Here is a 9,087-nt window from a genome sequence, read left to right on the forward strand (position 1 = left end):
AAAGCACCTTATACCACCCACCACTGCGACTTGTATGCTCTAGTCGGCTGGCCCTCGCTACATATTCGTCGCCAGACCCACTGGCTCCAGGTCATCTACAAGTCTATGCTAGGTAAAGCTCCGCCTTATCTCAGCTCACTGGTCACGATGGCAACACCCATCCGTAGCACGCGCTCCAGCAGGTGTATCTCACTGATCATCCCTAAAGCCAACACCTCATTTGGCCGCCTTTCGTTCCAGTACTCTGCTGCCTGTGACTGGAACGAATTGCAAAAATCGCTGAAGTTGGAGACTTTTATCTCCCTCACCAACTTCAAACATCAGCTATCTGAGCAGCTAACCGATCGCTGCAGCTGTACATAGTCTATTGGTAAATAGCCCACCCTTTTCACCTACCTCATCCCCATACTGTTTTTATTTATTTACTTTTCTGCTCTTCTGCACACCAATATCTCTACCTGTACATGACCATCTGATCTTTTATCACTCCAGTGTTAATCTGCAAAATTGTAATTATTTGCCTACCTCCTCATGCCTTTTGCACACATTGTATATAGACCCCCCCTTTGTTTTCTACTGTGTTATTGACTTGTTAATTGTTTACTCCATGTGTAACTCTTTGTTGTATGCTCACACTGCTATGCTTTATCTTGGCCAGGTCGCAGTTGCAAATGAGAACTTGTTCTCAACTAGCCTACCTGGTTAAATAAAGGTGAAATAAATAAAATAAAAGAAGCTCTTTAAGTCTATGCTAAGAACTACAGAGCCTTCTCCCCTCCTCTTTGATGGCAGGGTGAGCTGAGGCCTGCTGGTCCAGGGCATCAGAGGGGTCCTAGAGAACAGGTGTGGTCTGGTGAGAGGATTTTCTACCCAGTCCTGTGGGTAGCGTAGATATCTCTGCTGCAGGTTGCCACGCTAAGGGGCTGTCAGGGGGAAAATAAAGGCTTTAGGTGACTGCTGTAGCTATTTGTTGTTGTTAATTAAGTCAGATTCACAGATCAGTTTAAGTCAGAATCACAGATCAGTTTCCATTGCAACAACACTCTTTTTTTATGAATCTTCACCAGAAGTATTGTGAATAGCTAGCCTAGACCGTCTCCCTAACATACTGACAGACATTGGCTAACCAGGAGATGTGGAATGAAGAATAGGTAGGAGATACGGATGGAATAAAAGCACAACATACAGATGGAGAGATGGACAAGAGGTCGACAGCCTACCTCATAGTCAGGACTTGGCACCACTGGTGGACCACGGCCTGCTGAGCGGTACGTCTCTAAGGTGAAAACCAAATATAAATTTATATAAATAAATAAGCTATTCACTGTACCTATAAGAAATGATCAATACTATGCCACAGAGGAATTTATATTTTTATGATGTGTGAATACTTTGCTGTCGAGTAGTCCTGGGTATGGTCAAATTAAATAGTTGAGAGCGCTCCCTATCACCAAGTGCCACTGTTGGCTGATGGATAATCAGATGGTAACAGCGTTACGTTTTTGGGGTGCAGCAGGTCCAGACTTCTTCTGAGCCCAGCTATACACAATGAAGATGACCCCTCCTTTCACCAGCAGGTCCCCAACAATAGCCCCGGTAACCAGAGTCGCATCCAGCTCAAGCAGTTTTCACACACTGCAACACCAAAAACAATACAGATAGGGTTAGTAGTCAAATTGTGTTAAAACATGGGTGTATGAAGGGAAGAAGGAAGAAGAAGATGAGTCAATGGGTGTATGGGTGTATGGGTGTCAATGGGTGTATATATTTCCTTTGCTTTTATCACTCTTATCTAATGTAAATGAGGAGTCATCTTTTTTCATTAATTCACCCCCGGGACATGTCATAGTAACAATGCTTCTCAAGAAGGATACACACCCTGAAACAAACAACAATTGACATTACCACATACTCTTTACATTTATTTATTTAATGCATAAGAAAAAGTATTTACTTCACAGCTAACTTTTCTTTTAAACTAACATTGAATTAATTGAATTGACACCAAACAAGACATTCAACATTACAGTTTTTCTCAATCATGTACAAGCAGTTGTTTGTAACAATCTTGTCGATCTTCAAAACAGAGTCCACAAGACACAGAACTCTATGGCCTGTTGGAAAACAGTCAATGTAGTTGCCTTCCCAAAACATATACAGTACATTTATCAAAACTACATTATACCTTCAAAATTGCAAATACATTTATCCAAAGAACACGACTGCCTGCAAAAAGATAGACACAACCATACATATCTCTTGATTCCAAGCAGACAAAACAGAAAGTTAGTCGGTCTTTAAAAAATCCCAGTAGATCAACACATTTTCTTTGCAGTCACTTAATCATGATGATAAAACATTTGAGTACAACTATCCAAAAGTGCAGAATTATGGGGAACTATTCTCCTTTGACACATATTTCTCCAAACAATTTCATACACAAAATATTATTCCAGATTATTTTTTAAATGCACATTGTGTGCAGGATTCGTTCATTGGTATCATCACAATCCAATTCCATGTATTCAATGCAAAGGTTATACTTTTGTAGACTTTTCATTGGTGCAATGAAACACAATCCACAATAGAAATATGGAAGGTTGAGGACAATGGAGGAACACACTTGACATGAATGTATAGGACATGAATGTATAGGACATGAATGTATAGGACATGAATGTATAGGCCTAAATCCACATTAAAGCAAAGCTCGATAATGAAAGGACACAATGTTGGCTATGATGACTTAGGAGTAACCCAAGGTTATGTAAAAGTAACACAACTTCATTGTCTGCGATATTGTGAAAAATCACAACAATTACACATAGATCTTTCCATATATTGTACATGGTATGACACTGATGTGAGACTTTTTGTGCAGTAGTAGTTACTGATTGCAGGAAACATTTATCTTCTGATGAAAACAATGTGTTAATATTCTTGAACTGAACACTAGACAGTGAGTTTTGTATTCACTGATGACATTTGTATTTAAAGTTTTGTGAGATATGCAAGTCAGGTACTAAGGCAATAAAACGATCAGAAGCTCTGTAAATCTATTTGAGCATTTGATCATTGATGTTCTGCTATGGATACGTTTCAACACAGATACCAGAATTGCTTGTACACTATTGAGAATAACTGTAAATACTTTCAATATATAACTAAACCATATATTTTTTGTTTAATACAATCAATCTCTACATTGTAATACATGTAAATATAGGACAACTGATTTGAACAAAGAAACCATAGAAACCATCTCAACCTGATTTTTGTCCCTGCACAGCAGTGATGGCGACCATGAAGAAGATGAGCACACCACTCATGTTAACTCTGTTCATGTCTTCTCTGTCTCTCAAGGTAAGTCAAGTGTACTTTTGTTATTGTATTCTGTCTGAATTTAAGTGCTGGAGATCTACAGTACTTATGTGAATATAGTCTGAAAATGTTGTGTTTAGAAAAGTCAATAGTTCTCTCAAAGCCCGCTCTCTCTTTTGCCTCTCTCTCTCTCTCTCTCTCTCTCTCGCTCTCTCTCTCTCTCTCTCTCTCTCTCTCTCTCTCTCTCTCTCTCTCTCTCTCTCTCTCTCTCTCTCTCTCTCTCTCTCTCTCTCTCTCTCTCTCTCTCTCTCTCTCTCTCTCTCTCTCTCTCTCTCTCTCTCTCTCTCTCTCTCTCTCTCTCTCTCTCTCTCTCTCTCTCTCTCTCTCTCTCTCTCTCTCTCTCTCTCTCTCTCTCTCTCTCTCTCAGGAAGAGATTTTTTCAAGATGAGGTTTTGATTGTTCTGATGTTACACACCTCTTTCCGTAGGCTTTACACTGAATATAGAAATATAGTAATTTAGTAGTTAACGAAATGATTAAAATAATTATAAAAATTGAACAGCATATTCATTATTTGATCTAACTTCAAATCGCATTTACTGTATTGTGTTTTTGAAGGTGTTTTTTAAATGTTGTGTAGTAATAGCAAACATTTTGACAAAATATATTTATATATGTATACATATATAATGAGAAATACACTATGTACTATAAAGAAGGAACTGGGACCAGCGGTAGGGCAACTTAATATGGAGAAGGCCACACCATAGGACAGTTGTGCCCTCTGCTGGATTCAGTCAGTGAACTACTGTAATGATGAGTACTCAGTACTGTAAATGAAAAGGTTGACAAATGCCATATACAGTAATAAATGAATACTCATTTTCCTGTGATGTTCATAAATATTGTAGGCTACATTCCTAATTATTTGCTATTTGACAATTCCGTTACTCTAGCTTTGATTTGTGAAATAAATAAATAAATGCAATGCATGACCTATAACCTACACGGAATTGTAATGGCACAAATGTCGGTTACTTGGTTGGTGATTTGTTAATAACAGACTTATTTTAGCTGCATAGCTAGTAACAATGTAAACCGTACCAGGAGGCCATCAAAACATTAAATATAGGGCCTATTCATTATATTTCAAATGTCAGCATTATAGTCCAAACATTTGCAACAAATGGCAGTTAAAGGGATAGGGAGGTATGATGAGGATGTGGAGACTATAGGTAGACATCATAGTGGGTCTACAGTGCATTAGGAAAGTATTTAGACCCCTTGACTTTTTCCACATTTTGTTACGTTTTACAGCCTTATTCTAAAAAAAATTATTTAATATTATCTCATCAATCTACACACAAATCCCCATAATGACAAAGCAAAAACAGGTTTTTAGAAATGTTTGCAAATGTATAAAAAAATGTTTAAACTACCTGGTTCCCTTTGCTATGAGACATGAAATTGAGCTCAGGTGCATCCTGTGTTCCATTGATCATCCTTGAGATGTTTCTACAAATTGTTTGTAGTCCAACTGTGGTAAATTGACAGTTGACAGTGCATGTCAGAGCAAAAACCAAGCCAGAGGTCAAAGGAATTGTCCATAGAGCTCCGAGACAGGATTGTGTCGAGGCACAGATCTGATGAAGGGTACCAAAAACATTCTGCAGCATTGAAGGTCCCGAATAACACAGTGGCCTCCATCATTCTTAAATCGAAGAAGTTTGGAACCACCAAGACTATTCCTAGAGATGGCTGCACAGCCAAACTGAGCAATCAGGGGAGAAGGGCCTTGGTCAGGGAGGTGACCAAGAACCTGATGGTCACTCTGACAGAGCTCCAGAGTTTCTCTGTGGGAGAACCTTTCAGAAGGACAACCATCTCTGCAGCACTCCACCAATCAGGACTTTATGGTAGAGTGGCCAGACGGAAGCCACTCCACAGTAAAAGGCACATGACAACCCACTTGCAGTTTGCCAAAAGGCACCTAAGGACTTTCAGACCATGAGTCTGATGAAACCAAGACTGAACTCTTTGGCCTGAATGCAAAGTGTCACATCTGGAGGAAACCTGGCACCATCCCTACGGTGAAGCATGGTGGTGGCAGCATCATGCTGTAGGGGTGTTTTTCAGCGGCAGGGACTGGGAGACTAGTCAGGATCGAGGGAAAGATGAATGGAGAAAAGTACAGAGAGATCCTTGATGAAAACCTGTTCCAGAGCACCCAGGACCTCAGACTGGGGAAAAGGTTCACCTTCCAACAGGACAAGAACCCACAGCCAAGACAACACAGGAGTGGCTTCGGGACAAGTCTTTGTATGTCCTTGAGTGGCCCAGCCAGAGCCCGGACTTGAACCTGATTGAACATCTCTGGAGAGACCTGAAAATACCTGTGCAGTGACAATCCCCAACCAACCTGAAAGAGCTTGAGAGGATCTGCAAAGAAGAATTGGAGAAAATCAGGTGAAACCCAAGAAGACTCGAGGCTGTAATCACTGCCAAAGGTACTTCAACAATGTACGGAGTAAATGGTCTGAATACTTACAGTTGAAATCGGAAGTTTACATACACCTTAGCCAAAGACATTTAAACTCAGTTTTTCACAATTCCTGAAATGTAATCCTAGTAAAAATTCCCTGTCAGTTAGGATCACCACTTTATTTTGAGAATGTGAAATGTCAGAATAATAGTAGAGAGAATGATTTATTTCTGCTTTTATTTCTTTCATCACATTCCCAGTGGGTCAGAAGATTACATACACTCAATTTGTATTTGGTAGAAGTGCCTTTAAATTGTTTAACTTGAGTCAAATGTTTCAGGTAGCCTTCCACAAGCTTCCCACAATAAGTTGGGTGAATTCTGGCCCATTCCTCCTGACAGAGATGGTGTAACTGAATCAGGTTTGTAGGCCTCCTTGCTCACACACGCTTTTTCAGTTCTGCCCACAAATGTTCTATATGATTGAGGTCAGGGCTTTGTGATGGCCACTCCAATACCTTGACTTTGTTGTTCTTAAGCCATTTTGCCACAACTTTGAAAGTATGCTTGGGGTCATTGTCCATTTGGAAGACCCATTTGCGACCAAGCTTTAACTTCCTGACTGATGTCTTGAGATGTTGCTTCAATATATCCACATAATTTTCCCTTCTCATGATGCCATCTATTTTGTGAAGTTCACCAGTCCCTCCTGCAGCAAAGCACCCCCACAACATGATGCTGCCACCCCCGTGCTTCACGGTTGGGATGGTGTTCTTCAGCTTGCAGGCCTTCCCCTTTTCCCCTTTTCCCTCGAAACATATCATCCTAACCAACCTGCCCTCCTAATACACCTCTGCTGTCTTCAACCAGGTCTGCTGTCAAATTACCACCCCTCATCAGTGTCAAACTCTCCCTAAAACACTTCAGCGAGCAGGTCTTTCTAATCGACCTGGCCCAGGTATCCCGGAAGGAGTAGAGGATGCCTGGTTATTCTTTAAAAGTGCTTTCCTCATCATCTTAAATAAGCATACCCCATTCAAAAAATTTGGAACCAGGATCAGATATAGCCATTGGTTCACTCCAGACCTGACTGCACTTGACCAGCACAAAAACATCCTGTGGTGTACTGCATTAGCATCGAACAGCCACCCCGATATGCAACTTTTCAGGGAAGTTAGGAATAATTATACACAGGCAGTTAGGAAAGCAAAGGCTAGCTTTTCAAACAGAAACTTGCATCCTGTAGCACAAACTCCAAAAAGTTCTGGGACACTATAAAGTCCATGGAGAATAAGAACACCTAATCCCAGCTGCCCATTGCACTGAGGCTAGGAAACACTGTCACCACCGATAAATCCGTGATAATTGAGAATTTCAATAAGCATTTTTCTACGGCTGGACATGCTTTCCACCTGGCTACCCCTACCCCGGCCAACAGCCCTGCACCCCCCACAGCAACTTGCCCAAGCCTCCCCATTTCTCCTTCACCCAAATCCAGATAGCTGATGTTCTGAAAGAGCTGCAAAATCTGGACCCCTACAAATCAGCCAGACAGTCTGGACACTCTCTTTCTAAAATTATCTGCTGAAATTGTTGCAACCCCTATTACTAGCCTGTTCAACCTCTCTTTCGTATCATCTCAACAGCCTTGGTTTCTCAAATGACTGCCTCGCCTGGTTCACCAACTACTTCTCAAACAGAGTTCAGTGTGTCATATCGGAGACCTGTTGTCCGGACCTCTGGCAGTCTCTATGGGGGTGCCACAGAGTTCAATCCTCGGGCCGAATCTTTTCTCTGTATACATCAATGATGTCGCTCTTGCTGCTGGTGATTCTCTGGTCCACCTCTACGCAGACGACACCATTCTGCATACTCTGGCCCTTCTTTGGACACTTTGTTAACTAACCTCCAGACGAGCTTCAATGCCATACAACTCTCCTTCTGTGGCCTTCAACTGCTCTTAAATGCAAATCAAACTAAATGCATGCTCTTCAACCGATCGCTGCCCACACCTGCCAGCCCGTCGAGCATCACTACTCTGGACGGTTCTGACTTAGAATATGTGGACAACTACAAATACCTAGGTGTCTGGTTAGACTGTAAACTCTCCTTCCAGACTCACATTAAGCATCTCCAATCCAAAATTAAATCTAGAATCAGCTTCCTATTTCGTAACAAAGCCTTCACTCATGCTGTCACGCCCTGACCTGAGATATCTCTGTTTTCTTTATATTTTGGTTAGGTCAGGGTGTGACTAGGCTGGATACGCTAGTTTTTTGTTTGTCTAGGGGTTTTGTATTGTCTAGGGTTTTTGTATGTCTAGGGTTTTTGTAGGTCTAGGTATTTGTATGTTTATGGTGGCCTGATATGGTTCCCAATCAGAGGCAGCTGTTTATCGTTGTCTCTGATTGGGGATCATATTTAGGTAGCCATTTCCCTTTGGTGTTTGTGGGATCTTGTTCTATGTTTAGTTGCCTGTCTGCATTATTCATATAGCGTCATGGTTTGTTTTGTTATTTTGTTAGTTTGTTCAGTATTTCATTCTTTAAATAAAGAAGAATGTATGCATACCACGCTGCACCTTGGTCTCTTTCGTATGACGAATGTGACACATGCTGCCAAACATACTCTCGTAACTATCCTACCGATCCTTGACTTTGGCGATGTCATCTACAAAATAGCCTCCAACAATCTACTCAGCAAATTGGATGCAGTCTATTACAGTGCCATCCATTTTGTCATCAAAGCCCCATATTTAATTTACCTTTATTTTACTAGGCAAGTCAGTTAAGAACAAATTCTTATTTTCAATGACAGCCTAGGAACAGTGCCTGTCTGTGCCTGTCTGCCTGTTCAGGGGCAGAACGACAGATGTGTACCGTGTCAGCTCGGGGATTCGAACTTGCAACCTTTTGGTTACTAGTCCAATGCTCTAACCACTGTGACCTGTATGCTCTCGTTGGCTGGCCCTCGCTTCATATTTGTCGCCAAACCCACTGGCTCCAGGTCATCAAGTATTTTCTAGGTAAAGCCCCGCCTTATCTCAGCTCACTGGTCACAATAGCAGCACCCACCTGTAGCACACGCTCCAGCTGGTATATTTCACTGGTTGCCCCCAAAACCAATTCCTCATTTGGCCGCCTTTCCTTCCAGTTCTCTGCTGCCAATGACTGGAACGAACTGCAAAAATCACTGAAGCTGGAGACTCATATCTCCCTCACTAACTTTAAGCATCAGTTGTCAGAGCAGCTCACAGATCACTGCACCTGTACATAGCCCATCTGT

At 41.5% G+C, this 9,087-nt stretch overlaps 1 long non-coding RNA gene across 1 annotated transcript; it reads right to left on the reverse strand.

Annotated features, from left to right (window-relative positions):
* Nucleotides 1–638: 638 nt before the first annotated feature.
* LOC109909696 (uncharacterized) lies at nt 639–3,510 on the reverse strand. The gene is made up of 4 exons (XR_002257784.2): nt 3,269–3,510; nt 1,499–1,635; nt 1,221–1,276; nt 639–923 (listed from the first exon to the last, which is right to left on the reverse strand). It is a non-coding gene; the product is annotated as an uncharacterized LOC109909696 (long non-coding RNA).
* Between the last annotated feature and the right edge of the window lie 5,577 nt (nt 3,511–9,087).

This window comes from Oncorhynchus kisutch, linkage group LG18 (genome assembly GCF_002021735.2).
Source record: "Oncorhynchus kisutch isolate 150728-3 linkage group LG18, Okis_V2, whole genome shotgun sequence".
Classification (NCBI taxonomy): Eukaryota; Metazoa; Chordata; class Actinopteri; order Salmoniformes; family Salmonidae; genus Oncorhynchus; species Oncorhynchus kisutch.